This window comes from Octodon degus, unplaced genomic scaffold (genome assembly GCF_000260255.1).
Source record: "Octodon degus isolate 3935 unplaced genomic scaffold, OctDeg1.0 scaffold00173, whole genome shotgun sequence".
NCBI lineage: Eukaryota > Metazoa > Chordata > Mammalia > Rodentia > Octodontidae > Octodon > Octodon degus.
Window position 1 is genome coordinate 296,781 of NW_004524749.1, and position 8,246 is coordinate 305,026.

At 42.0% G+C, this 8,246-nt stretch overlaps 1 protein-coding gene across 3 annotated transcripts in view; it reads right to left on the reverse strand.

Moving 5' to 3' along the window:
• Window positions 1-8,018, reverse strand: part of Tmem150c (transmembrane protein 150C) — a 93,914-nt gene extending 85,896 nt beyond the window's left edge. The window contains exons 1-2 of one of the 3 annotated variants that reach the window (XM_023703496.1): window positions 7,863-8,018; window positions 5,725-5,840 (exon numbers count right to left, since the gene is read on the reverse strand). The gene's annotated coding sequence lies outside the window, so the exon portion shown is untranslated. Of the gene's footprint in view, window positions 1-5,724; window positions 5,841-6,429; window positions 6,515-7,522; window positions 7,548-7,862 lie in introns of those variants that run through there. The other 2 variants (XM_023703498.1, XM_023703497.1) reach the window with 2 other exon arrangements.
• Between the last annotated feature and the right edge of the window lie 228 nt (window positions 8,019-8,246).

The following is an 8,246-nucleotide window of genomic DNA, read 5'->3' on the forward strand; positions in this document are numbered from 1 at the left end:
GAGGAGGAGGAGACTAGGTATTTTAGTTACTCTTCTCATTGCTGAGACAAAATACTCAACACTCAAAGTTAAAGGAGGAGAGGCTTATTTTTGGCTCATAGTTCATAGAGACTTCTGTTCCTAGTTGGCTGGTTCCAAGGTAGATGGACATCATAGAGGAGAAACAGTTCATGGTGAACAGAGTGCAGCAAAGCACAAAGTAGTGAAGAAGCAGCAAGTGGTGACAGCAGCCCTCTTCCTGTACCTTGTGGTCTCCTTCTCCTCTGGGCAGATTGGACTCACACCTAGGTAAGTCCTCCCATGACTCACACTTAGAACCATGCCAAACTAATCAGTGGACTAGTTCGTTAATCACACATATTGATCCCAGAATCCCACACTTCATCGCAACTCTAGAGCCAGTCATTTCTTAAAAGCCCCATCTATGGCCAAATGAGGCTTTCAGGGGACATCTAGACACAAACTATTACACACAACATGAAGTTTTGAGTGTTTTCTTCATGGGGAGGTAAGAGTTAGAGAATAAATCTGAGTACAGCACCTGCCGTATTTCCAGAAAGAGTTTAATCAGACACCATCTTGAGAATGGGTTGATTGTGTGGAATTGATCCACAGAACTCCTAAGTTATTACTACTTAATAGGACCCTTTATTTCATGTTTATCCCGTTCTTCCCATTTTCCATTTCTTACTTTTTAAATCTATTTTTTCATGCTCCTATCCCCTATACCTTCTATCCTAACTAGTATAATCATCGAACTTTCTGAATCTATACTTAACTATATTTTATTATGGTTGAAGATTGTTCTATTGTTAAGGGAGGTAAAGTTGTTCTATTGAGTAGATATTTACTGTAGGCCAATATCTGGTTTGTCTCAGTATATATACTATAAACATGGGTCTCTTTTCTATGCTTAAGTGTGGTATATTAATAGTTCTTAGGGCTTGTCATAATCCAGTTTGTATTTAATACTACTGTTATTGCTGACTTTGCTACCTTAGCCAAGGTGACATAATTGTTGCTAGTTGGGTTTCTCTGTATGCCAGTGTCTGGATTGTCTGGGGTTCATAAACAATGTCGTGGTCTAGTCCCAAAGAACTCGGTACTGAGCCACAGAAACTGCAACTTCCTCTCCCAAATGGAGATAGTTGGATCCTGGGAAAGAGGAAAACCTGTAATTAGTTATGCCCAGGGGATGCCTCTGAAAAGGAGAGATTAGAGAAGTCTCCACACCAGCAGCAAAGCTGAATGCTATAATAACCCACAAGCCTCAGTATAGAAAGCAAATAAACAAAAATAGAAACATGAGAAACAAGGCCACAAAATGCCCCCAGAATCTCCCAACGCCCTGCGAGTACATCTGCGCCTGGGGTAGTGGGGAGGAAATCAAAAGCCACACAGCCAAAATATCTGAAAGGATCACAGTGGAAGTAACAGGACAGATGTATGAGGTGCTTGGTGAATTCAGAGAAGACACAGCTAAAAAGATAATGATCTTAATGAAACCAATAAGCAGTGAGTATAAAGAAGATGGTAATTAGAAAGTAGAAGTGCTAAAGACATACAAATCACAAATACCCAGCATAGAAAAGAATTAGGCTCCATAACAAAGTTCCAAATAGAAATTCAGGTATTAAAACTTTTATTGCAAGTGCAAGCAGCAGAAGCAGCCACGTGTCACAGGCAGGACCGAGCATGAGAGCTAGAATGTAGGCCTGCAGCTGGTGATCAGTCAACAAGAGACACACTAAAAGCAACAAGAGAACATGAAGAATAGGTCCAAGAGCTTTAGATGACACAAAGAGAGCTGGCCTAAGATTAAGTGGAATTAGTGAAAGATCAGAAGGCAGTATAAAAGCACAAAAACAGCATAAACTTCAGTTTACAGAAGAACAGAAAACTTTCCAACAATAGAAAAAAATTTTAACCTGCAGGCAAATGAGTAATATACAACCCCCAATAGCTATGATTAGAAATAAACCACCCAACAATACTTAACAGACAAAAAAATACAAATCCAACACATGAACAGAATCTTAAAAGATGTTAAGTACAAAGTAATGAATCATTTATAAAAGAAAACCCATAATAGAATTTGGTAAGGTTGACATTATCAAAACTATAGGAGATTTCTCAACACAGATGTCAAAGGCAAGTAGAGATTGGAGTGAAGAGCTTCAAGCCCCAAAAGCAAACAGCTTCCCACTCATATTGATTTATCCTACAAAATTATCTTTCAAAATTATTGGAGAAATAAGATATTTCCATGATAAAGAGCACTTAATGAAATTCATGACTAAAAAGCCAGCCCTCTAAAAATTCTTGAGGATTTCCTCAAAATAGACAATGGAGCCAACAATGCCAAATTTCCAGTAGGATCAATGTACCAGCCAGGATAAATAATTAATTAGAAGGGAAAGGAAGTAAATCAGCTCCATGAAAATAATATAATAACAAGACTAAGTCAATACGTAACAGATCGAACCATCAACGTGAATAGTGTCAATTTACCAATAAAAAGACACAGATGGGCAGAATGGATCAAGAAACAAGAATTAATGGTATGCTGTATACAAGAAGTACATGTAATACAAAAATTCATAGACTAAATATCAAAGGATGGAACTCATAAACAAGAAGTGGCCATCCTACTTTCAACAAACTGAAATTTAAGCCAAATTTCAAGGGGCCAGGGAGATGGCTCAGTAGAATAAGTGCTTCCCTGGCAAGCGCAAGGGTCTGAGTTCAATCCCCAGTTCTGCCAAAAAAAAAAAGCCAAATTTCAGGCTTAATAAGGTGCAAAGAAAATCACTGTATTTTTGTTACAGGCACCATTCAATAGGAAGAGATAACAATAATAAACATGTATGCATCAAAAAACTGTATTCCCAACTTTATAAAACAAATAGTACTGGACACAAGAGACCAGATAAACGTCAACACAATCATAATGGAGGACCTAAGTACTCTACTATCACAAATAGACAGTTCAACTAAACAAACAAACAAAAAAATCAACAAAGAACTGCCAGAGTTCACAAAACCTTTGAGCAAATGGACTTAATATACATCTATAGTGTTCCACCACCACCAGAATACATACTATTTTTGGCTGCATATGAAACATTCTCTAATAGTAGCCAGGAAAGCATGCTTAAATAAATGTAAAATAATTAAAAATTTACCATCAATATTATCATTTCATAGCTCAATGAAATTAGAACTCAATAACCAAAGAAAACATAGAAATTATGCAAATGTACAGAAAACAAGCAACACTCTTGAATATTCTACAGGCACAGAAAAAATTAAAGAAGAAATAAGACAGTTCCTAGAATTAAATGATAATGCCAGGACAATACACCCAAACTAAGGGATACCATGAAAATAGTCCTAAGAGAGAAGTGTGTAGCTGTGAATGCCCACATTAAAACAAAACAAACAAACAGACAGAGTAAGACCTAATAAATAATCTAATGAAGCACCTGAAGATCCTAGAAAAACAAGAACAATGCAAATCTAGATCTAGTGAATGGAATTATAAAGATCAGAGCAGGCAAAACTCCAGAAGATTATTATCAATTACGCTACAAATCTGTAGGTCAATAGTTTGCAGAACTCAGAAGAAATAGTCCTAGTAATATTTTCATTACCAAAACTGAAGGCTTATAAATTCTGAGTAAGTAAACGAAATTTAAGCAGTCATTAAAAAAAATTACCAACTATGAAGAAAAGCTCAGCTCCTGGTAGATTTACTGCCAGATTCCACAAGAACTTCAGGGAAGAGCTCACACAGAGTTTCCTAAAACCTTTAATGAAACCAAAGGAAAGGAGTATTCCTAAAGTCATTCCTGCAAGTTAACACTACCCTGATTTCAAGGATCCAAACAAAAAAGGAAACTACAAACCAATTTCTTCAGTGAACATAGATGCAAACCTCAACAAGAACTAGAAAACAGAGTGCAACAAATCACTGGAAAGATCATACATCATGACCAATTAGGGTTTGCCCCAGGGATGCAAATCAATTTCAACATGTACAAATCAATTAACATAACCCATTGCATAAACAGAAGCAAGTATTAAAATATCATCTCAGTAGGTGCAGAGAAATCCTCTGACAAATCCAACATCCTTTCATGATAAAAGTACTGAAGAAAATAGGTATAGAAGGTAGAAGGATCTTTTTAAACTGATAAAAGCCATTTATGACAAGTCTACAACCAACATCCTAGTAATTAAGGAAACTCTTAGTTAGGTTTCCCTCTAAAACCAGAAACAAGACAAGGATGTCCACTGTCACCATTCCTGTTCAACATAATCCTTGAAGAATTAGCCAGAGTAGTCAGGCCAGACAAAGAAATAAAAAGGCTATGTGTAGTAAACAATGACATCAAAATATCAGTATTTGCAGGTGACATGACTCTCTAATTGGAAGACTCATGAAAATCCACTAAAAGACTCCTAAAATTAATAACCAAATTCAGCGATGTAACAGTGTACAAAATCAAGACACAAAAATTCAGTAGTGTTCCTGTACACCAGTAGTAAATATAATGAGAAACAAATTTGGAAAACAATACCATTCACACTTGCATTAAAAAAAAATTAAATAAGGGCAGCAGATATAGCTTAGCAGCATAAACACCTGCCTGGCAAGCACAAGGTCCTTAGTTCAATCCCCAGTACTGAAAAAAAAAGAAAGAAAGAAAAATTGAACATTTAGTAATTAACCTAACCAAAGAAGTGAAAGACCTATACAATGAAACTTACAACAGTCTGGAAAAGGAAGTTGAAGAGGACCTCAGAAAATGGAAAGATGTTCAAAGTCCCTAGATGGACAAGACCAGTACTATCAAAAAGGCTAGACTTCCAAATTTGATGTGTAGATCTAACACAATCTTTTCTTTTCTTTTTCTTTTTTGCATTTGGTGTAGCTGAGTAGTGAGACCCAGTAGGGGGGGCATCAGGGCTCACACCCTAACTGGGTCCCTCAGCTCCCCAGTGCGCAGGCGACCCCTCTGGACTCTTCTGCACCTGACTCCAGGGGCAGCATGGTCAGCCTACTTTGTAAATCCTCATATGTTTGTATCTCTTACATGAACTCTGTCTCTCTAGTGGACACGGACTGACATATGCCTTGTTGCTCTTGTCCCTTTCGCATGTGCACTCATTGAATTCGCCTCCAAGTCACCTTTCAGTTTCCCGTCTTCTATTGTCCCTCTTGCCAGTTGAGCTTTCTGAGCTTCCTCAGCTGTGTCTCAAATACAAGCACTGGTGGGAATGGCCAGTCCACGCTGTGGGGCCATAGACGAGAGTGGGGAAGACAGAGGTGTCAGCACATCGTTTCCATGAGATGGGATGTGAGCCCAAGCAGAGGTGTGTGTGTTGCTTGCTGAACAAGAATTTTCTAAGTAAAGTGGAATTTAAGCCCTTCTTAACACAAACATGGATTCTAGATACTTACTATATATATATATATATATATATATATATATATATATATATGAATATAACCACACTGAAAAAAATATTAAATACACATGTAAAGTAAATGAGACTTCTTAAAACCAAATATATTAGTCTATAGATATTTGATGCCTGTTCTTGGTATCATGGGGAATACAAGTCTCAACAAAGAAGTACAACAAAGTCATTCTTAATAGCATAATAATATTTCTTATTTCACCAGCACACATCCAGTCCCCACACCTCTGTACCTACCTTGGTGCTGTGACAGGTCTGCAGTGGCTGAAGATTGAAGTGAGGTGCTGAGAACCGATAGGTGCCGAGAAGAAGAAAGCGAGTCTCGGAGCTCCAGGATCAGCGCTGCCTGTGGGCTGTGGAGTGGGAGGTCTACTGCATGGTCCGCCTCAGCAGGCCACTACACAGACTCTCCATCTTCATTTACTAAGTTGCAAAACATTCCCACCTCCGCCCACCAAAGGCTGAAGACACCACCCCTCTAATTCCAGTTGCTCAGCCAGCTGAGGCAGGAGAATCAAGTTTGACGCCAGTCTGGATAACTTAGTGAGACCCTGTCTAAAATTTTAAAAAGTAGGATGTCACCTGGTGGGAGAGTGCTTCCTGCTGCACACTGCTAACGTGGTGTGTCTCCACACCACCAAAGCTGAGACCCTGGAACGGCTGCTCAGTTCACAAAGCCCTGTCTTGTCTCCCACCCAGGCTCTTTTTTCCCTCTTCCTGCCTTCAAGGCTGTCCCCACCTTCACAGGAGCCATGGTGACTCCTACAGGAAGGTGCACTTGGCCGGTCAGCTCCAGCTCTGGATCCCAAACCCTCCCGGGTTCAGGCACGAGTCTAATGATACCTGCCACTGTTCACTCCCATAGGCTGGCCCCTGAGAACCAGGCCCTGCGGTCTCAGACCGCAGCGGGTGCCTTGTGAGCCTGTCAGTCCTCAGCCTCACCTTTGCCCTGGAAGTGCTCCAGTTTGCAGGTAGGTGCTCCGTGCCCCCAGCTGCAGTCTTGGCACACCTCTTCTCCACATTACTATCCTCTCAGTCCCTCAAGCAGCCTTCCCACACCCTCAGGGCCCTGGGCCTTGCAGATGCAGGCTGACCCCAGTTTGCCCCACCTGGAGCAGACTAGACTTCTCCCTGGCTGGCTTTGTTGACAGCTTAAGTCTTAGAGAGAAAGGATTTGAGAGTGACAGGACTGTGATGCTCCCCACTGGGTCAGCCCCTGCCCTGCTAATCTTGAGCTCGTGACACAGAGGCTCACTCCACAAGCACAACCTGCAAGGGGTGTTCTGCATTTCTAACAGGCAGGACAGAATGCAGGATGAGAAGAGGGTCCTAGAAGAAGGAGGACCCTGGAGAAACCAGCTAAGTCAGTGCAGCCCCACTCCACCTACTCAACTGTGCCGCTACCCGACTGTATCACCTTGGGCTGATCAAATTCTCTAAGTCTTGTCTGTGAAATTCAAGCCATGGGCCTGTGACAATCTTTGACAATCTTCCAGCCCTCGTAGACTGTGACTTTAGATGTAGGGTCACCTGTGCTCTCGGAGACTCAAACAAGACACTGTGGTATCTATGTTGACCTACACCATTCACAGGTTTCCACAGATGAAACCTGATTTACAATCATACTGAGAGTAGCCTGTGCTGATTAATGAGTGCTTGTAGCACTCAGTGGAGAAGCATCTGGTTGCCAGGTAACCAGCCTCTGTCCCTGTTGGCAGAGCATGAGGCTGACTTGGGTCCTTGTTAGCTGTGACTGGTAGAGCTACATGTGACTTTTGATCACTGCTACCATGGAAAGCTCTAACCAAACCATCCCTCTACACCCCCAAAGCTTTCAGGTTAGAACAATGGAACAAATGTCTTACCCAAGGAGAACAGCGCTACCTGTATTCCTGTCATACATGTATGCATGTATCTAGCTAACATTTGCGAATATTAACACCACCTCCCCAGCTGCATTTGTCAACTTTCCTGTTTCTGGAACACAACACCTGACACCCACATCTTAAAGGGACAGAGGTTTAGTTGGACTCACAGTTTCAGGGGATTCAGTCCGTAACCAGCTGGTCCCAAGGAAGGAGTGTCAGAGCAGAGGGGCATGGCAGAACGAAGGTGTTCAGCACATGCTGCCTAGCAGTAGAGCTGAGGAACAGTGCCCGAGAACAAGGAATGAGAAGCCGACAGAGTCTGAGGCTGTGCTTCCGTGCCCTGTCCAAATCACCCAGAAGTGTGCTCCCCCAAGCCCCTGGGAGGATCCCAAGCCAATCAAGTTGTCCCAAGCAAGCTCCACCCTCACACCACATGCCCCTCACAGACAGGCACGCACTCCAGGAGAAGGAAACCAAGCCTGCAAAGCCAGATGCTCCCTGACGTACCCACGACGGGGCCAGGTCCTGATGATGTTGCAGAAACAGTGGCTGTCATGGGTTCTTAAGTCTTCCACAAAAGAACTGAGACAAGAGGCAGGTGCATTGTGAGGCCAAAGTGCCTGCGTCAGGAAAGTGTGGGCAATGCCAGGATGTCAGTGCTCTCGGTTAAGGCCTGGGCAACACCCGTGTGGCTAATGGGCCTCAAAGAACAGCCCCGATTGCTGTTCTGTGACCAGGGCCAGTAAGGTTGTTTGATCAGCTTCAAAGGGGAAGACTGTGCCTACTCTAGGTGGAACGTTCTGCTCAGTTGTTTGAACCCCGAGGCCATCCAGACTTTGTCAGGTCCTAGATCTTATCAGCTTGTGAAGAGAAGGGCATGTTCTTCTGGGC